The sequence below is a fragment of the Ceratotherium simum genome, chromosome 22 (genome assembly GCF_057802395.1).
Source record: "Ceratotherium simum simum isolate JZ-2026a chromosome 22, ASM5780239v1, whole genome shotgun sequence".
NCBI classification, from domain to species: Eukaryota; Metazoa; Chordata; class Mammalia; order Perissodactyla; family Rhinocerotidae; genus Ceratotherium; species Ceratotherium simum.
The window spans coordinates 50724588-50749218 of record NC_141921.1 but is presented as its reverse complement, the minus strand read 5'-3'; positions in this window follow the sequence as shown (position 1 = coordinate 50749218).

The following is a 24631-nucleotide window of genomic DNA, read 5'->3' as shown; positions in this document are numbered from 1 at the left end:
ACAGGTGCACACCTGGAGCTGGTGGCGAGGTGACAGCACTGCAGACTGCTCTCTGCCCCCATCCTGGGTGCTCCAGCCCCCCATCTCCTTCAGTCCTCTGACCCATCTCCAAATGTGCGTGCCTGGGGGGCTTCCTGCCTCCCTTGTCCGGAGGCCCTGGGAGGGGGCAAGGCAGCCCCACCTCAGCCTCAAAGAGAAAAGGCTCCCAACCACTCGACTCTGCTTTCTTGGGTCCCGTCAGGACTGGGCTGTCTTGACCTGCGCCAACCTTGCTCATGGCTGGTGGGCTGGACCAGGCTATTGTCACCCACTCAGGCTCCACTGGGCTAGAAGCCACCAGCTCCTTCCTGCCTTCCACCTGCTCCAGGAGCAAGGCACAGCCCTTCCTCTCCCCCTGCCCCGGGTTGATTCCTTCAGAAAGCCCTCTCTGACTGCTTCCCTGAGCGCCCATCACACCGGACATTCAGCAACTGTGTTTGCTCCTGCTGCTCCGGCAGGCGATGAGAAGTGGCTGAGTAGAGGAGTCAGAGAGAGAAGAGAGAGGAGAGGAAGCTGTCGGCCCTTTGGGTCTGCGGAGCAGGAAGCTGCACAAGCCAGGCCATGGTTATGCATGCAAGAGGGCCCTCGGAGCTGAGACAGCTCCCTCTCCATCGGTGGGAGGGCTTACTGGTCTGTGGAATGCAGTGAATTTTCCAGAAAGCTGAGTTTAAACTTGTTCAACTTAAAGGAAGCATTCTCTATCCTGAGACTGTGTCCTCCCCACTTATTGGTGTTAAAACGTTTGCTTCGTAAAATGATGGTTGGTAGATGGCAGCGTTTTTGAATGCTGTTTTTGCGTGCTGGACCCCAAGGCCAGGACAGCAGGGCCAGGCCTGCGTTTCTGAGGGAAGGAGCAGAACAGTGACCAAAAGCCATGCTCCTGTGCAACACAGTGACCTCTGGAGACCTGGCAGGGGGTGAGGGGAGGCCTGCCCGTGGTCCTGCGGCTCAGGAAGCCTGCTCACTGCCCAGCTGGTCTCATGTGTCTCTGGCTTTGGGTCAGCACTGTTCCCAGCGTGGGCAGCCATCGGGGAGGGTGGTCATGGGAAGGTCGCCAGACGCTTGAGGGCTGGCTCTGGCTTCTGTGTCTCTGGGTCCTGGAGCTTGGCAGGGTGCCCTGTGTGGTGGCCGCTGGCACGAGGTCCCAGGCAGCCCGCGGGTGGTGCTCGGAAGAACATGGGGTCTAAGGTGGCAGGAACCGAAAATTAGGGTTTAGAAGCTTTGTGTTTAGATAGAGATGTGCTTCATTTCTATTCACCAGCTCGTGTAACCATGACAGGCCTTTGGCCAGAAACGAAGGCAGGATTTATTGCAGCCATCTTGAGACTCTGAACTCTCCTTGGCTACCTGCTGCTGCCAGCATTTGCGGCTGCTTTTGGCTTCTGGCTTCCGGCCCTTAACTCGGATTTGTTTTGGAAAAGACAAAAGGCAGAGGAAGGGGGAGGGGTGTCCCTCACCATCGGCCCCTCAAGGAGTTGGTACAGATGGGGAAACTGAGGCTCAGTGAGGTGGTCCGGGCAGGAGAGGGGTGGGCTCAACTCCTCCAGCCTCAGGGCTCTGGGTCCTGCGTAGAAACCCCTCTGACCTCCTGGTTCAGGGCGGAGCCAGGGCTGGCTGTAGGGATCGTTGTGCATCTGGGGTGGTGCCCGGTTGGCTCTGGGCCCCTGTGGAGGATGGGCAGAGGAAGTGACGTGTGTTCCAGTGTGAATCCCAAGCTGTGAGAGGTGTCCACGCTCTTCTGTCTGTCGTCGCTGGGACTTTAATTTTGCTCTTGGCATCATTCCTCCAACATCCTTTTCACTTGAGGCTTTTCCTCTTTGTGAGTTTTCATTTGTGCTTGGAGAAGGCCTTCTGGTCTGGAGGGTACAAGATACGCTGTAGTTTTCAGGAACTTCGTCCCTGTTCTCTGTCTGAGGTCCTCGAGTTCCAGTCTGTGGAGGCGGGAGGTGTGGACGTGGCTCCGCTTGGTTTTATTTCCCACCCTGTTACTGACCAGCTCTCCCTTCTCTCTCGCGAACTCCTGCATCCGTGAGGCTGTCCCGGTCTCTGCGGGTGCGCTCGTCCATCTGTCCTGCTCCGGTGTCGGTGCATCGCTCTCAACATAAGGGACACCGCGAGGGCAGGTATCCCCGATCCGCTCTGCTCTTCCAGACATGTCTCAGCTGCTTTTGCCCGTCTTCCTTTCCCAGTGGCTGTTGGAATAAGCCTGCCTGGTTCCTAAGGCGCCAATGGAGCTGGGATGGGGTTGCACTGAGAGACTTGGGGTGAACCGGCATTTTGGTGATGTGGGGCTTTCACCCCTACTGCTCCGGCGTGAGCTGATCTCAGGATCTGCGCCAGACACTGACCCTCGGCTCTCCCCAGGCGGCCTCCTGGCCCGCTCTGGCCCCACAGACCCTCCTCCAGGACACGTCCCATGACCGCCCCATCTCAGTGCCCCAGGCAGTGTGCCCCCAGCCCTGCTGTCAGCTCGCGCCGAGGGTGTTCCTGACGCCATCGTGGCCATCGCCCCTCCTGGCCCTGAGAGACCCACACAGAATCCCTGCAGGACCATGAGACCTGACGAGCCCCTGGCAGGTACTGCAGGGGTGCGTCCACAGGGCACAGGGCGTGTGTGGATTCACACGCACTCACACCCGCCACACAAAGACCCCCAGGTGCCTGACCAGAGCCAGCCTGGAACCTGGACACGGGAAAGAGGCCAGTTCCCCAGAGGGGCCTGTGGGCAGCAGCCGGGAGTGAGAGCCTGGCCCCTCAGAGGGCAGGACAGGCGACCAGGCCCTCGATGGAATGGAAGGGACTCCTCCACGGATGTTTGATGCCAGGGGTGTGGGCCATGCTTGAGGGGCACTGTGCCCGTGGGGAGTGGGACACGGTGCAGCCTCCTCTCTCCTGCCAGGGCTCGCTCCTGGTGAGGGGCTAGACCCTCCTGAGAGGGAGGACCCCCCACATGACCTGAGGAGGGAGGACCCCCCACGTCACCCCAAGGCGGGAGGACCCCCCCACGTCACCCCGAGGAGGGAGGACCCCACACGTGACCCTGAGGAGGGAGGACCCCCCATGTGACCTGAAGAGGGAGGCAGCCCAAATAAGTTGGGCCAGGACCCCTGCTCTGGGCAGTGCAGTGACGGTGGGCTGGGAGTTGCCATGTCCCGTGGCCCCACATTGGGCAGTGAGGGTCTCAGGAAATGAAGCAGAGCATCCAGCACCTGCAAACAGGACCTGGGCTCCCCAGCCATGATCACAGGCTTCTCTTTGGCCAGGCAGAGCCAGGGATCAGGCTCTGGCCAAGCAAGGGCTGGGATCATGGCTGCCACACTGGGGACTCAGGGAGTCTGTAGGGTGAGATCTGAGGGGAGAGGCCCCGGGGGGGTGCAGCCATGTGGCGCAGGATTGGGACAGCAGCAGTGTCCTGGGCTGAGGCATGAGCCAGTGAATCCAGGGTCCCCCTTCTTGGCCGGGACGCAGGGACCCTCCCCGGCCGGGGATGGGTCCAGGCCTGCAGGTTCACTGCGGTGAGGACCCCACTGAACAAGACAGGTGTGCTGCTCCCGGGATCCCCCCAGGGGCAGCCCCTGAGAGTGATCTGGCCCCGTGGGGAGTGGGCGGGGCCGGGCTGGGGTGCTTCCCAGGAAGTGAACCAAGTGTGGGTGTGCACGTGTGAAGCAGTGAAACGGGCAGCGTTCCCTGTGTCAGGTCCAGAACCTCCTTCAGGGGGCAGGTCTGGTCCTCGGCTGCCCTGGCCCCCTGAGAGCAAGGGCAGCCAGGGCGATGAGCATGGGCTACCCTCCGACGCACCCCCATCTATTACACAGCGTCGTCTGCTGGACGTGGTTGCATGAGCACTTTGGGACGAGGCGTGGAAAATCCCGACAGACTTTTTCCTTGAAAGACCCGAGGCCTGGATGGAACTCGTTGGCTGAACATCAAACACTGTCCTTGAAGCTCATGCCTTGTCCTGCTGTGTTCAGCCAGCCAACCGTGGACGCTCTCAGAGAAGCTCTGAGAGCTTCTCTCTCTCTGCCTTGCGTCGTTATTTATTATTTTGTAGGCACTCACTGCCCCACACGGGTGTCCGGCTCTGAAGTCAGCCATGCATGCACCACAGCGTCCCCCAACCTGGCAGCCTCTTCCCCGTTGACCACTTGGGAGCTGGTCGTAATTGACTTTTGTACATGCAGTCACCAGCTTTCATGGCTGTGCCTACTTGCTGCAGCGTTTCGCTTTGCTCCAATAGTTCCAGAAGCTGGCATGGCCACACTCCGCCCCCGGCACAGGCCACAGGCTGCCCTGCCCCACTGGTTTTGTTCCCTGCAGCCCAGTCGCCCCGGACGACGGTTAATTTAGCATCCAGCCCTCACCCCACCAGACAGGAGCCCAGGCGGACGGTCTGCCTGGTCGCCACGGCACCTGGCTTGGGGGGGCGGTGCCCGGCGGGCCAGGACCCCATCAGTCGATGCCAGTAAATGATCAAACGGGCAGGAGGGTCTTCAAGAGGCTCCCGCATCCCTGGGACCCCAGCCCAGCCCCCACCCAACTCTGGGGGCGCTGCAGTGCTGGCAGAAATAGGGCGGGGCCCATGAGGACATAAGGAGCTGCTGGTTTGGGGTGTAAAGGCCCATGCACCCAGATGTGATGCAGGGGTCGCCGAGGCGCTGCCTGGGTCATGTCCCGAGCCTCAGTCAGACCAGAAGCCCACAGTGTGGAGCAAGAGAGGTGGCCCCGCCCATGGCACCAGTGTTGGCTCCAGGGAGGGCCTTGTGCTGCCCCCAGACTGTGCCCAGACCCAGGGTGGGGAGAGGGTCCGCTTCCAGTTAGGACTTGGGGGTCCGTCCAGCCCACCTGCTCCATCCGGCTGGGTGGGATATCGGCCCATCGCCATCGTCAAAGCAGCCCTGGGCCCCTCCCTCCAACTGTCCCCATGCCCCCTCCTCGAAGGCCCCAGGTTTCCCGGACTCCAGGTCCGGAGCTGAGCACTGGCACGTCCTCCCTGCCCAGGGCCCCCATCCGTGGATGCCCACTGCCCACCTCCATCCCCCATCCGAGCAATCCTGCTTCCCAAACAGCTCTCACTGCGCCTAGCCCCCGGCCTCGCCTTGCTGGGCCAAGCGCCCACTCCCTGTGCTGACAGGCCTTCCCACACCCACTCGCTGCACACACAGGGGCCCCTCCACTGGGCCCTCGGACCCCAGGCCCCACAAATGTCTGCCAGACCTGGCCTCTTGGGCTGCGGGCCACCCCCACCCCGCCCGCCTGCTGTCCACCCCGAGGGTCAGTCTGTGCTGTTCCTCCCTGCACAGCCTCCGCCTCAGGAGCGCAGGCCCCTGGCAGCTCCTCGAGTGGGACCCAGTGAGAGCTGTGTGGTGTATGAATCCCTCCCCACCCTTCGTGTTGGGGTTTGCTCCTGGTCCCCAGAGCCCAGCCAGCACCTGCTCTCTCCCTCCACCACCTCAGCTCCCACGGCTGACCGAGGCTGCAGGAAACACCCAGCCGGTGGCCTCCTCTCAAACCATGGTCAGGCCCAAGCAATCCCTGGGGGTAGACACTGTGCTCCTGGCCGAGGGCAGCCCCACTCTCCTGCAGTGTCCATCTTCATCTCTGCTGTGCCAGCCCCCTCAGTACCTGAGCACACTACCGCCATCTTTAAACAAAACCTTCCTTGACCCCAGTGAGCCCTCCAGCTATTGCCTCCCTCCTCCCTCCCCTGGAACCCACAGTCTGGCTCCTCCCTCCTGCTGCTCGGCCTATGCTCTGTCAAGGTCACAGTGACCTCCACGCTCCAGTCCTCCTACTGTCCTGGCCTCGGCATCTGCCTCCCCTTCAATGCCGCCCTCAGATGCTGCCAGGACCCCTCCTGCTCCCCCCGCCTCTCCACCCACGCCGTCTCCACCTCCTCCTCCTCCTCCTCCTGCTAACACTGCAGGCCCAGGCCTGTCCCAGGGCTCTTCCTTCCTCGGCTGCTACATCCCCAGACACCAGGCCCACCAGTGATGCTAGAATCCTGGCATGGAGCTCCTGCGTGTCTTGGAACAGATGGGGGTGCCTGGTCAGGCCAAATCCAGACCTAGCCTGGCCACAGGCATTGTGACAGCACAGGCCCCCTGGCCCCCCAGGCCCCTAGTCCCCTGGCCCTGGCCGCTGCTCTAAGCAAAGTCGCATCTACCAGGGAAGGAGGTTCAGCAGAGTCTTGATCCTCCTCATCAGACATCTTAGCCTCTTTTAAAATATCACCTAACAGGTTCTTTCCCAACTGCTGTTCTCGTGTTTGGGGGACCCAGCTCTGCTGGCGTCCCCACACGTGCCCAGCGGGGGTGACAGGCACACCGGGTCGAGGGGCACAGACTCTCTTCCCCAATTAGCCCTGACACCCATGAATCCCATGGGAGCCAGTCCCCTGGTCCCTGATGCCCTTGGTGTCGGGTTGGGTGGGCTTGCAGGATGCCCCTGGACGCCCCAGACTCTTGGATCCAACTTCCTCCCTGAGCCCCAGCAGAAACTACTTGCCTGACGCTGGGACCTCCCCACCCTGCCCGCCTGAGCCTTCCTCCACACCTCGACCCTGCCCTCCGCCGGCCCGTGCCGCATCATCCCCTCCCTGCTGGCCAGGTCCACGCAGAGACGTGCCTTGTCTGCTGCAAACCCCTCTCTCTCAGGGCACCCCTGGCCCCTGACCTCGGCCCTCGCCGGCTCCTGGCTCCCTCCTGGCATGGCCTTCCACTGCCCAGGGTGGGCGTCAGGGCCTAGACCGTGTCTGACCCAAAAGTCAGCAGGCAGGGGTCTCCTCCTGGATCGTCAGCAGCATGGGGTGGGGGCAGACCAAACTCCACGGGGAGCCTGGGGTCCACTGATGGGGAGTGTCCAGACGGGCGAGTCCACAGAGACAGAGGCACATCCGTGGTTCCTGGGGTCAAGGGGCTGCCTAGTGGATTTTCTTTCAGGGTGATGAGAATGTTCTGGAACTAAATATAGGCGATGGTTGCACAATGTCGTGAATGCACTGAGTGCCACTGAATTATTCACTTTAAAATGGTTAATTTTATGTTATGTGAATTTCACCTCAATTAAAAAAAACTCCCTGCAAAGCACGCCACCCAGTCTCGCCAGACTGGGATCCAGGTGCCGTGTGGGCCGCTGGGCCCCTCCGTGCTCTGGGCGCCAAGCAGAGTGCCCTCCCTGCGACCCCTCCCGGCCCTCTCATCCCCCGCAGCTGCCCCCCACCGTCTCTATTTCGGGACTATCTGAGTGAGCCCCGGGCTCCGGAAGGCCGCCTTTGTCCCTGGAAACAGGGAAGCCAGTCTTCCCTCGTGTGCGTCTGAAAAACAAACCTGCTCGGTGCTGGGTGCTGGCCCCAGAGCACAATTAGACTCCAGCGAGTGGAAAAAGGGGGGGTAATTCTCCAGCCTCATCCCCGGTGGAGGCCCAGACATCTCTGTGACACACTCCTGCCCTTGGAGACCAATTACCAGATGGAGGAGAAGAGCAGGCCCAGCGGCCTCGTTAACTCACTGCCAAGGGAGGGCCCAGCGCGGGTGGCTGGTCCAGGGCGCCCAGGCAGCTCAGCCGGCCCCGAGAGCCTGGAGGTGCAGAAGGAGCCTGGCTGGCCCAGGTCCCCAGGTGGGCTCCTGCCTCTGCCACCAGAGCCGAGGGCGGTGCTTCCCCAGGAGCCAGGGTGCCGCTGCAGAGCCCCCTCCCTGCCGTGGCAACAGCCCAGCTGATGCCTGCCTTCCCGGCCCAGGTTGCATCAGACAGGCCGCCCCAGGAGGCTCCCGCTGCGCCTGAGGCCCAGGGCCCCCCCCCCCCGGCCCCGTGCCCCAGCTCCCAACCCCAGGCCAGAGCTGCCTGGGTTTCCACAGCCTTGTGGGCTGGGCTCTGCCTCCCTCCAGGTCCCTGCAGCTATCCCTCCTCCCCTGCTGCTCCGGATCAGATAAATGTGGGGTTTCTGGATGGTTCTGCCTCCGCCATCTGTGAGGTAGACTCTGTCAGGGACCAGGCTACACTAGAGGCTGGTTTGGAAGCATTTCCCAAACAGCCACCGATCCCCCAGATGCCTCTCAATGTCCCCATGGCCAGACCCAGGGCCCACGGCTTTCCTGACCCCGTCCACGCTCCACGAAAGTGGGAGGAGCCCAAGGCCTCTGCCCCCTCGCTCCCCGTGGCCCCTGAGCTGGTACATCCCAGGCTCCGGCTCTGAAGGCCCCAAGGAGCTGCTTCTCTGTCCCCCTTTAGGCAGAAAACCCAGGGCCACGACGTCCTTGTTCCCATTCGGCCACAGACAGGCGTCTGCAGGCAGAGGTAGCTGTGGCTCCGGGACCCTCCCCCCAGCTCGGAGCAGCTGCTCCCCAAAGGGTACCCAGAAAGTTAGGAGGGGCCTCGCCCCACAGCACCCCTAGGCTCCGTGCCCTCCTTCCTCCCCGGAGGCCACCCAACCACCCCGAGCCCACACCCCTCACAGTCACCCTTGAATCTAACTCAGGGCGCAGGGCGAGGCCCAGTCCATCCAGTCTCTCCCACCTGGGCCCTTCGAGGAGACCCCTGTAGGCCAGGTGCCTGCAGTGAGAACAGGGTGGAAACAGCCAAGGGGCCACTCAGGAGTGGGAGGGGCATCCCCAGGTGGGAGCCCAGGGAAGAGATGGAGGAGGGGCCGCATGACCCAGAGTGACCTCCTCGCTGACCCCGCCTGACCTCCTCTCCTCCTTCCTCTGACCAGGATTTCCCAAGCCCTCACTTCCTGCCAGTGCTGGGCACCCTGGGGGCCTATGACGTCTGCAGCCTGCTGGGGGTGGGGGCACCCTGAATCTCAGGGGTTAACCAGGGAGAAAGGAGGGAACCTTCCAGAAGAGGGGCAGTGTGTCCAGCTGCTGGAGAAGCCCCTGGAAGGCAGGGGTGAGGGTCAGGCAGGGCAGACAAAGCTGTGCAGCCTTCGCCCTCTCCTACAGGCCCTGGGGGCCGCCGAGGGCATTGGGTGGCGGTGGGGCCAGCTTGGGTCTTGTGTGGACCCTGAGACCCAACAGCAGGCAGCCAGCCAAGCTCACTGCCCCCTGTGCTGTGCCCGGGCCGCCACCATCCCCACGTCACCCTAAGTCTCAGGGGCACCAAGCAGGGTCGTAGCTGCAGGCGGGCCCTCCCCACCCACAACTGCCGCTGAGGCTAGAGAGGGCAGGTCAGGAGTCAGAGAGGAGAGTCCGCAAAGCAGCACAGCCACTGGGGCTGAGCCAGACAAGGATGCAAGTGTGGGGGCTGGCGGTCGAGGAGGCCGCAGATGACCTTGGGGGGCACAGCTGGGGAGCCCCCATCTGCCCTCAGCGCCCCTGGCCCAGCACCTGCCCAATCCCACCGGGGGCTTCCGGCTGGCCCAGGACCCCGCTCAGAGCAATAAGGCTGGGTGGCGGCAGGACACCCCCTCGGAGCTCCCCACATGCCCAGCACTGTCTGGGGGAGGTGGGGCAAGTCCCGTAGTCCTGGGAAGGCCCTTCATCGTCCGTCAGTCCGTTGTCAGTCGTCAGTCCAGCCTGGCTCTGGCATGGGCTCTGGAGCCCCCACCCTCTCCCTAATCTGAGAATTTCACTCAAATTAGATGCTAATGTGGCCGCAGCTGCTGATTTGGAATGCAAATCTGAACCACACACGCAGGCCCCAGCTGCTGCCTGTCTCGTCCCTTCTGGGTCAGAGTCGGGTCAGGGTGGCGAGAGTCGGGGTGGGGGGTCTGCCCAGGCTCCCCTGGGAGCCAAAGTCGTCCCTGTTGGCGGTGCCCTTAGAGCGTCAGGGCCAGGAAGGGACAAGCGTCGGCACATTCCAAGGGGTCTTCCTGTGAGCTGACCGACTTGCCCACGCGGTCCTGGGCCTCCTGCGCCTGCTCCAGGACAGCCCCCGCTGCTGGAGTGGAGGGAGGTGGGTGCCGGGGTCAGCTCCGGCCAGCACTGGGTGAAGTTGACCTGTGCCGTTTTGCTGTCACTTAGCCTCCACAGGGGAAAGGCCACCCACACAGCTTCACTGGCACCAGGGCCAGCAGAGAGGGCACACCCCAAACCTGCTCACCCTGCCTTGTCCTCCTGGGGCCGTAGGCCAGGGGCTGCCATGCTGGAGCATCCGCGTGTCCCCCCAGTCCCCTGTGAGGCACCCCTGAGATGCACCTCCAGAGCCAGAGGAGAACACTGCATGATGGAGCCCGAGCTTCATTCCTTCCTTCCTTCAGCAAACGCTCGCCATGCCCTCTGTGTGAGCCCACGCCTGGGCTCCTGAACAACACAAAGACCCCAGCCCGGTGGCGGGACCCCCATCGGATAGGCACACGACTGACAAATGAGGCGTGGGCGCAGTTAGGACAGGGCGTGCCAGCTGGAGGGTGGGCCAGGCTCTGAGTTAGCAGGGCGTCCAGCCTCGCCGAGAGGGACCGGTGAGCCCAACACCAGGGGGTAAGGGGCCCGAGGACCCCTGTGCAGAGGCCGGGGATAGTGAGGGGCACGGGCAGGGCCCGTGAGCGGGGCGCCTGTCGGGGAGCAGGGATGGTGTGCCTGGACTGCAGGCGTCTGTGCTGCAGGTGGAGCAGCCGGCCAGGGCAGATGCCAGGGCCAGTCGGGTCATGGCACTGAGCCAGGAGAGATGGCAGTGGTCAGAGCGGGCAGTGCCACGGGCCGGGAGGAACCCCGGGTCTGGTGCACTTTGAAAGCACTGCCAGCTCTCCTGGGGGCAGGAGTGGAAGAGGGTCCGGAGGATGACTGGCACCGGAATGATGGAGGGCTCCTAGTGGACATGGGGTGGGGGTCAGTGGGGGCAGGTCCAGGAAGGTCGGTGTCCAAGCTCAGACAGGGTGGGCTTGCAGTGTCTGTTAGACACGGTGTGGGAGGCAGGTAGGCGATGAGATGTGCGTTTGGGAGCCGCTGGTGTGTAGAGGGTGTTCGAGTCTGGGTACGGAGAGAGTGTAGGGGAGGGGGCCAGAGACCACAGGCAGACCCGGCCCTGTCAGGTTCAGAGGTCAGGAGAAGGGGAGCTGGCAAAGGAGCCACCAGGAGGCTGGGAGTGGGAGAGGGTGCCCGGAGCCTGTGAGGGTGGTGCAGGGAGATGCGGCGGGCGACAGGCACTTAGAGCCAAATGAGGAAAATGCTGCAGGGGGAGCGAGTGACCCGCGGGCCGGCCCTGCAGAAGGTCCAGCGACAGCTGAGAACCGAGCCCAGGAGTGCTGGTGGACCTCGACGCAAGCAGTCTGGGGAGGGGAGGCTGCTGCAGGTCCAGGGGGCAGGGAGGATTGGAGATGACCCAGCACAGGGAGGGGCTGTGCTGACGGAGGAGGGTGGTGGAGGGGACGGGCAGCCCCAAGGTTCTCTACAGGCCCCTCGTGTTTGCCAAGGGGCCTGACAAACAGAAGGAAGGGAGGGGACCCGAGGGTGTCCCAGCCCAGGGCCAGGATTCCCTCAGTGAGCAGAGAAGACAGACCGCCATCTCGGCTGCTGAGGCGTGAGGTTCCTGTGGTGTAGGACCCCATTTAAGAAAAGTAATACAGAGCTGGTCCTGTGGCTTAGCGGTTAAGTGCGTGCACTCTGCTGCTGGCGGCCCGGGTTTGGATCCCAGGCGTGCACCGACGCACCGCTTCTCCGGCCATGCTGAGACCGCGTCCCACATACAGCAACTAGAGGGATGTGCAGCTATGACATACAACTATCTACTGGGGCTTTGGGGAAATAAATAAATAAATAAAATCGTTAAAAAAAAAAAAGAAAAGTAATACAAAATAAGAAATGCAAAATTGGGAGGAAGGGTGATTTTTATTTAGAATCTGAAGAGAAATCAAAACAAAAGGCCAACTGTTAAAAGCTGACAGACATCACAGACGTGAACCCTGGACGGACAACGACCCCTCTTCTGCATTAATTAAAAGCATGTCCTGAGCAGGCTGGCGCGTCCGAGCTGGGCAGGCAGCCGTGAACAGAGCTGAGAATCCGTGAGGATGCCGAGGTCCTGGGAGCCAGCCTCTCGCGGTGGAAGACCGAATGCCCAGGATGGGGAGAGACAAGGACGCCCCAGTGGGGTAGGCTGGAGTTGGGGTTGGTGTGAGCTCGTGACTTCTCACCTCCAGAGGGAAACGCAGAACCGCGGCCTGGAGCCCCATCCACCAGCGGCTCCAGGGGCCGTGGACGCCCAGCGCAGACCTTGGCTCCTGAATCCCACCGGAGGAGCAGCTGCCTGGAGAAACGCATGCGGGGTGGGTGCAGGGAGCACCTTCTGACCCAGAAGGCCAGGTGGCGCTCAGAGTGCGGGATGTGGGGGGGGGTCCACCGCTCAAACCAGAACAGAGGGTAGCAGACTGTAGCCAGTGAACGAACTCTTCCTGCAGTGGAGCTCTGGGGTGGGGGGGGAGGGCGGGTGAGTGTGGAGGGAACCCCGACGAGGAAACCGGCCTCGATGGCGACCAGGGAGCGGAACCACACCACCTCTGTGCCTCTGTCACCACCCTCAGCGCGCAAGGAAAAGTCAGACCCCGCAGAGGGACTTTGTGCAGAACAACGGCCCAGAACCTTCAGTGGGTCAGGGTCGCCCTGTCAGGGGAGGCCGAGGAATGTCCCGGACCGAGGGAGACTAAAGAGACACGACGCTCATTGCAACGTGTGGTCCCACCTGGATCCTTTGCGGCAAAGGACGCTCTTGGGACAAGCTGTCAACTGGGTCTGAGCCCAGACAGGAGGACTTGGGGGAGGGTGACGGGGGGGAGGGTGTGGGGGTCCTTACTTGTGGGACGAACACACTAGTGTTGGGGTGAGGGGCATCTAGCCAGCGGCTCACCCAAATGTCCCGGAAGAAACTTAGTGCTGGCTATGGGGTGAATTGTGTCCCCAAATCCACATGTTGAAGCCCAGACCCCCAGTGTGGTGGTATTTGGAGGTAGGGCCTTTGGGAGGTGAGTAGGGTTAGGTGAGGTCGTGAGGTGGGACCCCAGGATGGGATTAGTGCCCTTATAAGAAGAGAGAGAGAGAGAGCTCTCCCTCCCCGCTCTTGTGCACCCGAGAAAGGGTGACACAGCGAGGTGGCCGTCTGCAGGCTGAGAAGGGGCCCTCACCAGACACGGTGTCTCCCGGCACCTTGATCTGGGCCCCTAGTCCCCAAACTGTGAGAAGCAAATGTCTGTTGTCGAACGTGCCAGTCTGACAGACAGTATTGTACTTGCAACTTCTCTGTAAGCTTGAAATTATTTCAAAATAAAAAGGAAAAGAATGCTATGAAGGAAAGACTTAAAACAAAACAAGGTCCCCACGGTGCAGGGCCCCCCAGGCTTTAGCAAGGCTCTGTGGAGCTCCGAAGATGACTCCCAGGGAAGGCTGTAGGATCCCACTGGTGGGAGGTTCTGGAGGCAGGGAGTGGAGAGGGGCCGGGAACTGAGGTCATGGGGCTGTGGTTACCACGGACACCATCCAAGAATCAAGACCACGGCCTTGAGGAGCCCAATGGCGAGGCCAGGCTAGAGGCATCTAGAGATAGGGTGGGGGGTGTGTGGTGAGGAGGTGATGACAGGAGGGGACCTGAGGCCAGAGGGAGGGCAGGGAGCCCCAGGCAGGAGAGGGCCTTGGGGGCTGGGTTCGGGCTGCCGCATGGGGGTCAGGTTGGGGGTGGCCTGGGAGTCTGCGGTTCTGTGCTAAAGAAGTTGGTTTTGGGGATGCAGAGGCAGCAAGGGTTGGGAGGGTGGCTGGTGCTCCCATGGGATGAGGTAGAGGCCTGGAGGCCTGGTCTAAGACCCCGCGGGCGGCCAAGTGCATGCTGGACGGCTGGCAAGGGAGTTGCAGCTCTGGCAGCCCAGCTCAGCTTTGTGGCCTCAGTGGGTCTGCCCTGAGTGCGAGGGCTTCAGGCCCTTTTCCGGAAGGTTCCTGCAAGACTGGGGATGTCAGTGGAGGCCTGGGGCTCCCCAGCCAGGCCAGCTCCGGATCTGAGCTCCTGTTGCACCTGGAAGATGGGGCCCCTGAGGCCAGGCCCCGGGGGTGGGGACCGGCGAGGGCTACCCATCCTTTCTCGATTGCTGGGTTTGGGGCTGATGCCCACGGCAGCGGCTCTCGGGGGCAACAGTGACATTGGCAAACCTCGGCTGTGACTGTGGGTGCAGCGGGTGGGGCTGAGTTTCCTGTTTTCCTGGGCAAGTGCGTGACCTCAGGCCCTGGCCACGCCCTGTTTGTACGGTGACCACAGACGCCCAGGTGGTTGTTCCAGCACCTGTGGAAGGCCCCGCCTGCCCCCAGGCTCTTTGTTTCTTCCTGGGGGGCCGCTGAGCCACTGGGCCTGGCCCCACCTAAGAGGGCTGGCCCCAAGCCACGCTGGGCCAGGTGTGGGCCCTGCAGGGCAGGAGAGGGCAGGGGGCTCCCCTTGGCACTGCCAGTGCCCCCAGGGGCAGGAGGGGCTCAGAGTTCGAGCAGGTTAAGGCCGGGAGCCCCGGCATCCATCTGGAGCTGCTCAGTCCAGCAGGGCAGGCGGGAGCCACCGTGAGAGGAAGGTGCGCGCCCCCCAGGTCCCTGCTTGGCCAGCACTGGCAGCCCACCAACAAGGATGAGCCAGGACTCTGGGCCCAACCTGCCCACGGGCTCTGGCCTCACCTGCGCTGTTGGGACCAGAGGAGCTGGAAGAAGCATCACAGAGGGTCCGCCAGCCCCTCAGCCTGGCTCCACTTGGGGCCCTCCGTGCCCGGGGCCTGCTGGACACAGCCTGGGGGTCCTGGAGCACCACCTCCCCACTGTGAGACCCCTGAGCAGAGGCAGATCTCCCGCCAGGCTGGGGGTGCCTTGCAGTCGGGGCAGGGGGTGGGGCACGGCCAAGAGCAAGCAGACGAGGAAAACACACCTAAGAGGCCAGGGACCCGCCCAGCTCACCTGTCAGTTATGACCAGGAAAGACCGCTCTCCACGTCCGGGGGGCGGGGGTGCCTGCCGTGCTGCTGTCCCTGACCATGCCTTGGCCTGGCCGGCCAAGCCAGCGGGCAGTTAGAAACCAGGGCCAAACAGAGAGGGAGGCTGGGAAGGGCCAGAGGTCAAGAGGCCAGGGGTCAGCAGGGCGGGTCAGCTGAGGTCGGGGTGTGGGCAAGGCTCAGCTGGCCTTCCCAGTGGAGGGATCAGAGTCCTGCCCCCTCTGGGGCCCTCCCCAGCATTCTCCCGCACGGAGGCTGCCGGGGGTCCCGAGCGAGATGGGGTGCGGACACTCCTTGCAACCCCTCCAGGGGGTCCACACCAAGGCCCCAGCTCTGTGGTCAGCTCTTTGCTGCCCCTTCCCAGGACAAAGGGAGCCACCAGCCAGCCACTCAGAACCGGGGCCAGTCTTTGCTCAGAGCCTCTGGGCAACTTCTTGCACCACGAGGGGTGCAGGGCAGCCTGGACTCCACGGGGAGCCCCCGTGGGGCAGCTGGCCCATTAGGGCCTCCTGGAGGTCAGAAGAGGAGAGAGGAGGCGAGGAGTCCGGGGCGGGAGGGGCGAGGCCAGGACGGGAGGGAGGCCGAGGGGGCCTGAGCACCTGCTGGGGTTGCACCTCCCCGCGGTGCTGGATTTGCCTGTGTCACTTCCATTGCTGCTTTGGCTGCTCTGAGATTTACCTGCCCGGCTGCCTGCCCGCAGCTGTGGTTCCAGCAGGTGCCCATCGCATGCTCCCTGTGAACCTGCTGAGCCCCTGGGAGTGCTGGCTGGGAGTGCCTTCTAAGTGCCCATGGCTCCGAGGTCCCCAGCACATCCTTGGGAGGGTCCTTGGTTTGGTCCCAAGGGTTTGGTCTGGAGGCACCCTGGTCCAGACCTCACAGCTCAGGGTGCATTCGAGGACAGGGCCAGCAGCCCCTGGGTGGGGTCCCTGCCAGTCTGCTCCATTCCAACACTGTCCGCAGGCGATTTCTGTGTCCTGCCTGACACCTAGGATCTCCAGCTGGACGCTGAATGCCCTCCTGCCTCCCCAAGTCTGTCCTCTCCAGGGCTGGCTCCTGGGCCTCACCCTCCTGCACAGCTGGCTTTGACTGCCCAAGGCGAGGTCCATCTCCTGGGCCCCCTCGGTCTCTCAGGGGCGGGACCCACCTGGCCCAGAGCAGGCTCCAGGTGGCAAGGCCACCCAGCGGTGGCCCCAACAGACAACATGTGGAGGTGACTGTGGCAGTGCTGAGTGCCAAGTCAGGGTCCCAGGAATGTTCAGAGGCCTCAGAGACCCCTGAGCTGCAAGCACCAAGCCCAGCCCGACCACAGGCAGCCAAGAGTTGGAGGCGGCTCATTTTCGGCAGCCATTCGTGTCCCTGTGTCTAGTTCCTCAGTTTCCCTGAACCTCTGCCCACAGCAACCCACTTCTGTCCCCAGCCACCAATGGGACATCTGCCAAGGCCACAGGGGGGACTCTTCAAATTATATTTAAATAGCTTTTGATTTCCGATAGTTTCACACATACAGAGAAGTTGCAAAGATAGCGCAGCGTCCCTGCAGACCCCACACCTGTGCCCCATTGCTAACATCTCAGATCAGTGCAAGCCATCTGTCACGATGAACCAATATCAGCACTTACTGTCAGCTGAAGTCACACTTGATTCAAGTTTCCTTATTTTTTCCCTGAGGTCCTCTTTCTGCCCCAGGGTCCACGTGACATCTAGTCGTCCAGTGCCCCAGGCTCCTCTGGCTGTGAAGTTCCTCCGACGTCCCTTCTCCTCTGACCCTCACTGACCGGGACAGTGTTGAGACGTGCTGGTCAGGTGTCCGTGGAACGCCCCTTGATTTGGGTTTGTCCCATGTTTTCCTCGTGGTCAGCCGGGGCGATGGATTTTGGGGAGACCACAGAGGTGCAAGGCCTTCTCCTCACATCGTGTTGGGGAGCCTGCTTCCAGCGTGGCGTGTCACCACTGGGGGTGACCTTGATCACCTGCCTGAGGTCTTTCCACCAGTCGGACTGTTTTATTGTCTTGTATTTTAACTCCAAGTATTTTTTGGACTCCACAGCTCATTGTTTTTACTATGTTTGTGTAAAGTCAAAATTAACATAGACTTCCCCACCTTTTGCACCTCAGAATGCCCCTGGACTCATTCTCCTGCTGACACGCATTGATTCCTTTATTGAAGGTCTGCTGGTGGAAATGTTCCCAGTTCTTCTCCTCGTTTTTGTTTGGTTTGCTTTTGCGTATAAGGCACAGTGCTTTTATCTCCTGCACTGCGAGGAGGGACGCTCTGGGCTGGGAACGGCAAAGCTCCCGACCCACCGCCTTCTGTTCCAGTCAAGCCGCTGAGCTGTCAGCAGGCGTCTGGCCGTCCAGCCTCCTGTTTTCCTCTGCCGCGTTTCAGTTTTTGTCCTCGGTTTTCCAGATGGTTCACTCTGACGACGAGGTGTGGATTCTGTTTATTTGTCCTGCTTGGATTCACTGGGCTTCTTGAATCTGTGTTTTCATGTCTTTCAATAGTTGTGGAAAATTCTCAGACAGTATCCTTTCAAATATTAATTTCTCTCATTCTCTCCTCTTCCTCTGTTTTAGTCTTTCGCACACTCCCTCTGTACTTTCCATAACGTCTTTTTTTTCATCTCTGGCCTCCATTCTGGATAATTTCTTCTCACCTCTCTTTCACTCCCTCCTCAGTTTTAGTTTCAGCTGCTTCAATCTGATGTTAAGCCCACCCATTGAGTTTTCAGTTGTAGTTATAGGATGTTTTCATTTCTAAAGTTCACCTGGCTTTTTTTCAAATCTATGATCTCATTTTTATGTATTCCAGCTCTCTGCAGATATTAAACTTGTCTTCTTTTTTTTACTTTCACCAAAGTAATGTCCACTGTTTCCTGGTCTGTGTCTGATAACCCAGCACCTGAGTCCTTCCGTCCTTCTGCTGCTCCTGCTGGTTCTCACTCATGGCACCCTGAGTCCTTGTGTGTCTGGTCATCTTCGACTTTGTGCCAGTCATTGCACTTGAAAACTTATTTGTAGGAATAACTTGGTGCCTGGGGTGAAGGCACCTTCCCAATTTGGTTTTCTTCTGCCAGGCACTTGGGCCACTCACAGCTGGCACCACCTTGACTTGAGGTCCACAGAGACCCTGGGGGCTTGGATGGGGCTGCAAGGCCTTGAGAGGACGAGCTCCCTCTCACTTCATCTTCCCTGTGGTGATGGGACACTTGGGGCTCCCAGCTTTCTGTGGGAGGGCGTCCTGTTAGAAACACACCCTCACTTAGTGGGGACCCCAAGCTTTCATTTCTGCCCCGTAACTCCTCAAGGCCATCAGAACAAAGCTCAACTGGACCCCCAGGGCATGGCCACATTCTTCTCGGTTTCAGCCTGATGCATCCTTACCAGTTCCTTGGCTCATGGAAGCTTTAATAAGATGGCTCAGCCTTTGTTGTTCTGGGGGACCAGGGTGGCCTGAGGGCCTCTGCCCACCACAGCACGGATGCCACATTCCCTCCCTTGGCTTCCCAGACACCTCACTCTTGCTTGCTCCTGTGTCTCCACTGTGGACCCATCACCTGCTTCCCAGCCAGGAATTCCTCCCAGCGCAGTAGACTCGACTATGGCCTCTGTTCCTGCCGTCAGCAGGAGACACCAGATGTGGTTCCTGCCCAGACTCTGCTCATCTCCAACAACCAGCGTGGAATCTTCATTGGAAAACTCCAGACACTCAAACTCCACTGACAGAACAGCAGCAAGTCTGACCTGAGGCCACTGGACACTCGGGAAGAGTTTTCTGGGCCTCCCCGACCTTTAGATGTTGGGGTGCCCAGGGCTCCATCCTCAGACCCCTGGTCCCCATCTAACCTGCCCCCCATTCCCATGGCACCAGCATCTCGACCCACTGTCTCCCAGAGATGGGAGACACAGGGTGCCTTGGGCTCTGGCAGCCGAGTGGAGTAGAGGCTCTGAGATCACTCAGTGACCAGCCACGGACAGGCCGGGCTGAGGAGGCCTGAGGGCTGACCACTGGAGTTGGCACCCTGGAGGCCACTGGGGACATCAAGGACAGTGGCTGTGGAGGACTGGGGTGGATCTCAACGAGCACTCAAGAAGAAGTAAATGGACAGTCTGAGGATCAGGAAAGTGACTGCCCGGCAGGAAGCCGTGTGTGAGAATAGAGGACGCAGGTGTTCAGATTTCTGGCCTGGTGTTTTCTGGATGCTGTGACCAGGTGTGACCCTCAGGGAGATGGGTCCAGGCACAACACAGGCACTTTGGGGGCTCAGGCAGAGGGGGTCAAGGTCAAGACTAAGTCAGGCTGCAGGAGCATGCTGCGGTGTTGGGACAGCCTGTGGGTGTCCCTGCTAGGCCCTGCTTGGACCTGGGGCCTGAGACTGTGGTCCAGGGCAGGAAGATGGGGGAGGGCATGGCCAGGACTTGTCTGGGCAGGCCAAGAGGGGCCCCCAGTGCTGGGCTAATCCTAACCCCATCTGTGGGCACGTCTGAGGCCTCATGTGATGACCAGGCCTCTAGGACAGCTTTGTGGGGCTGGGGAGGGACCTCAGGAGAGAACTGGCCAAGCTTTCTGGCTTGAACCCTTGTACCCTGAGCTTGGGGCAGCCATCGGGTCCCTGGGCCCTTGGGTCAGGTGGGAGGAGCCAAGGCCTGAAGGGGTGGAAAGATTGCTCAGAAGGTGGATGAAGGAGGGTCCCCTCTCTGTGCAGTGTTTAATTAGGGCAGGGCCCACCCTCCTGCATCAGCAGGCCATGCTTACCTGTCAGCACCCCAGGAGGGATCGGCCTGGGCAGGGAAGCACCAGGTCCCGCGGATCAAGGGCAGGAAGCGAAGCTGGCAGGCGGGTCCAGGCCGGGCACTGCAGCCCCGCCCCTGTGCAGGAGCACAGAGGCCTCTCCAGGGCCTTCCTGTCAGGTGGGAAGTGTGTCTGCTGCATCAGACAGCTCAGAGAGGGTAGCAGGTGGCGAGGAGGCCAGGAAAGACACCGCTGGGAGGCCCGAGGAAGCAGAGCTGGTGCCTCACAGTGGGGAGCCCTCTTCCTGGGCAGAACCTCCAAGTCCAAACCCAGAACACGAGGGTCCAGCTCTGCTGAGCCTGTGACTGGATCTTCCTCCCGGTTTTCTTGACATGAAGCATGTCTGTATCCCAGGGCAGTGCTGACTAGGGTGGCCAAAGGCAAAATCAGCAGGAAAGCAGTCACAGGCCCCTTCCCGATCCAGGTCAACACCCCTGACTTGGTGGAGGGCCGGGGAGGGGTGAGCGACAGCATTTGCCCCTTCATGGGGGACACTGACCCCAAGAAAAGCTGCCCAAGTAGAGCCCACGTGGGGCTGGCAGGCAGCCTCCAGCATCCACCCACACCTGCCCCAGGTGTTTGCTCTGCGGTGGCCTGGAGCTGAGTCAGAGCCTGGGGCCTGCAGGAAGACGCCAGCTGTGCAGAGGAGAAACGGCCAGACCCAACCAAAAGTGGAAGGACCAGTGTAGGCGTCTCTGAACGTGCGTCCCCTTGGAGCCTGGAGCTGGCCTGGTGCTGGGAGAGGTCCTAGCCCTGAGTCCGAGGCTCCAGAGGCTCCAGGGCCCACCCTCTGCCCCTTAGCACCTGGCCTCCAGGCCAGGGCTGGGCCATGGGGGTTGGAGACCCTGCGGCTGTCTGTGGCTGGCTGCCATGCAGGAAGTAACTGGGAGCCAGCACAAGGGCCCTTTGTCCCACCTGCCCCGCCCAGTGAGGCCTTGGCCCAGCCAGGGCTAGAGGGCTGGGGGGTTGGGGGCTGGGCCCCACCAAGCCAGCTCTGCCACCAGCCTGTGTCCCCAAGTGTGGGGGGACACAGTTCTGTCACCCCTCTCAAGTCAGGCCTCGGCTCCCTGATGGCCTTGCTTGCCCCACCCCCTCCTGCTGTCATGGCAATGTCCTCACCCAGCAAGTGGGCCAGCACGAACCTTTGTCTGGTGGCCACGGGTTTCTCCAGCATCCTGGCACCCAGTGCAGCTGCCACCCACCAGGCCAGGATGATGTGGGCCTGGTATGCTGCATGGGGCGGCCCCACGCTGACCATTCAGGGCTCAGGTGCCTGACTTGCACCAGCTGGCAGGGCCACAATTGCTCTCCACTTGGAGGAGGCCAGAGGCTCCAGGCCCCACCCCGCTGACCCCCTTGTCCACACACATCCTTGAAGGGTGGGGGAGTGCTGCCCCAGAGAGTCCTGTGTCCCCAAGGGTCCCAGGCCTGCCCTCCCAGTGCCTCCGCACGGGCAGAAGCTGGGATCCTCCACAGCCGAGAGCCAGGGCCAGCCCACAGCTGCTCAGTTAGGAGTGACTGCCCCAGCTCAGGGCCTTGAAGCTGGCCAGAGCTCCGAGGTGCCTGAGAGTCCCAGGGCCCAGCCAGGGCTGCCTGTGATGACTACAGGAGCAAAGGAAACATCTCAACTGACCGTTCGTTTGAAACCAAGAGACGAGAGGCATGCGAACCCTGCCCGTGCCGCCAAGCCCCGCTCCTTGGCCATCTCACTGGCACAGGATGGCAGACGCAGCTTGGGTCCCACAGTCTGACTCTGGGTCATTTTCACTCTACTTGGGACTTAGGCAGAGCAGTGCAAGGAGAATGGGGAGTGGTCATTGCAAGGTCAGGCAGCGGGTGGTCAGGCAGACCAGAATCTTCCTCTTCAAAGTGGCGAGCCGGGGGGGATGGTCAAAGAGGATGTCATTACCCCAAGCGCTCGCTCCCAGCCACCCCAGAGGGCGGCACGGTGCCTCTACTCTCACCTGCAGCATGGGCCGAGGAGGTGGCCTCCACGCAACAATGCTCAGCTGCTCCATGGCCTTTCTGCTCCTGGGCTGAGAATGCACCTCAGTGACGCAGCTTTGGCCAGGGGTGTGGCCTCACAGCGGGACAGAGTTTGTTGAACTGAGTGCCCCGTGTGGGAGAGGAGCAGGTGGCAAGGGGTCCTCCATGTCCCAGGGCCCGTCACGGCACGGACTTGCTGTTTTGGCAGCAACCCAGGGAGCCACCTCTTTAAACCCCCCACAGAAAACTGTGTGGTCTTAACTTTGAGTCTCTGACGTGGACTGCCCAGTGTCTGTGCATGGAGCGTCAGAACTGGGGGAAACAGCACAGTGTCTGAGCCGGCTGACAGTAGGACCAGAGCAGAAAGGACAGGCCAGGTGCCACTGTGGCAGTGGGAGAGAAAGAAGCAGCCTGCCTGGCCCCGTAGCGCAGTGGGGCTCACTGCCCGCACATCTCACACAGGTCTGATGTGCCACGGCCACTGCCCTCCTCTGCGGAGTGGGGGCGGGGGCCCACCACTCTCCATGTGACTGTCCCCCTCCCGCCCCCACCACGTCCCAGCACTCGGGGGTCAGCAGGCACTGGCTGTGGCTCCCTCTGGCCGCTCCTCATCCTCCTGGAGCTTCTGGAGTCTGGCAGCGCTGCGCCCGTCCGCCCCAACCCGGCATTTCTCAGAACCATCTGAGCCCAATGGTTCTGACGTGCAGCAGCACAGGCAAGCTCCGTGACGGGTGAATGAGGCGGCGTGGAGGGCAGGGCATGAGCCTGATAAGGGGTCAGCAGGGGGCCGGCCCAGTGGCGTAGCAGTTAAGTGCGTGCGCTCTACTTCGACGGCCCAGGGTCCACAGGTTCGGATCCCAGGCGCACACTGACGCACCGCTTGTCAAGCCATGCTGTGGCGGCGTCCCATATAAAGTAGAGGAAGATGGGCATGGATGTTAGCCCAGGGCCAATCTTCCTCAGCAAAAAGAGGAGTACTGGCATCGGATGTTAGCTCAGGGCTGATCTTCCTCACAAAAAACAAAAAGAAAAAGGAAGGGGTGGGCAGGAGCAGCCCCTCCTCCCACTCCCGTCCAACAGCAAATGCCTCTGGGTTTGGGGTCAGTGAGCAATGTCTCAGTATCCCCAAAACCTGGGTGCCCACCAGCCAAGTGTGTCCTGACCGCACACAAACAGCCACACGAGCACGGACACCCTGAGTGGGCATCGGGGTGGGGGGGTCCTAACAACCCTGAGGGCATGCCCTCCACAGCCCTAGGCGCTGGGGGTCAGAGGGTTGGCGGTCAGAGGTCACCGATGCTCCCAGGACTGGCTTCCAGATGCCCAGCTCCTGGCTGCTCCCTGCTCTGGAGTGGGGGGAGGAGCCTGCCTGGCTAAGGTGCCCCCACCCCCAACACAGCTCTTTGGGGTGTGAGGCTAGGCCGAGCTTGGCTGAGAGTGGACGGGCTTGGGGGCCTCCAGGGGGCAGTGGACTCAGAACCCCAGTGGATTCCGAGGGGGCAATGTGTTCAGGTTCCCCCAGCAGGACCTCAGTGATCCAGGCCCATGGGGGCTTCTGAAGGGGCTGTGCCCTCCTCTGGGTCCCCCCTGCGCGGGGGTATAGAGCCCAACAGGGCGGTAGCCGAGGGACAGCGCCCTCTGGAGTTGTGCAGCCCCCAGGGAGCCTTCCGTGGCGGCGACTCACCCCTCTGGCCACATCCATCCCTGGACAACAGCCTTTGGGTCTAAAGACCAGGCCTTGGACCAAAAGATGAGGCCCCACGAAGCCCTGCTCCTGGGTGGAGCAAGCCTGAGAGCTGGCAGCCCGGGGGACGGCCCTCTGTCATGAGGAGTTCCAGCGGGGCTGTGGGAGCTCGTTACAGAAAATAGGTAGGCCCTTTGGGATCTCTGCGGTCGGGCTAATTACCGGGATCCTTGTGGTTTCATTACGGGCCCTTCCTCCGGGAGCGGGGCACGAACATGAAGTCCTGGTCACTTCCACAAACTGGACTGGGGCCCTGTCCCCCCGACCCTGCGGCCACAGGACCCAGGCCGTTCCAAACTTCAACATGGAACCTTGCACCCCTAGTCCAGGGTTCCAAAATGGGGCCGCCAGGCCAGGCTCCACCCTGCAGGAGGGCCCCTTTCCCAGCAGCCTCTCCCCCAGTGTGTGGTCTGAGTGACACACGGCCTAGTTCTGGGGCCGCCTGCCCACACAGGAGAGGATTCAGAGGTCCACGCAGAGCAGAAGGCCCACTGCTGCCACATCGGGGACTGGGGGCCTGGAGCCAAGGAGGCAGGTCCAGCCTCTGCCCTGGGGAAGGCAGAGGGTGGAGAGCGTGACCCCACTCTGCCCGCTTCCTCATCCAGCGAGGTGGTGCCCAGGGGCCTGGCCAGGAAGCTGCAGCCCTGGCCCCCCAGCCGCTGGCGCACGCTCCGCTGCAGCTCCTGCAGAAGCTCTCTGCCCTGGTTTTTGTTCAACCTGGGCCCGGGCGGGCGAGGCGGGGGCAGGAATGTGTGCGGGGCCTGCCGCCTGCCCTGCCGCCCGCCCTGCCGCTGCGTCATGTAGCTGCCTCCCTGCTGGCCTATGGGAGCCCGGGGGACACACCTGTCGGCGGCCAGGAGCAGAGATTGGTCGGCTGGGAGCAGGCACCTGCATGGGGCGGGGTGAGGGCCTACATGTAAGGCGAACCCCGGGCCACGCCGTCTCTTCCCTGCCCTGCCCTTCGCCACCGCAGAAGGGCCCGGCCGCCGCCTCCATTGTTCCCAGTCGCTCTCAAAACTCTCCCAAAAGGCCAGGCGAGCTGTCCACCTGGTGAACCTCAGGTTTCCTCTGAGTGGAGCCTCAGTGCAGAGGCAGGAAGCTGGGCCTCCCCAGGAGACGGGCAGTCCTCGCATCACCCGCGCTGCCTGAGGCCGAATCTTGGTTGGGCAGGTTGGGCTGAAGCCAACCCGAGCGCCTGG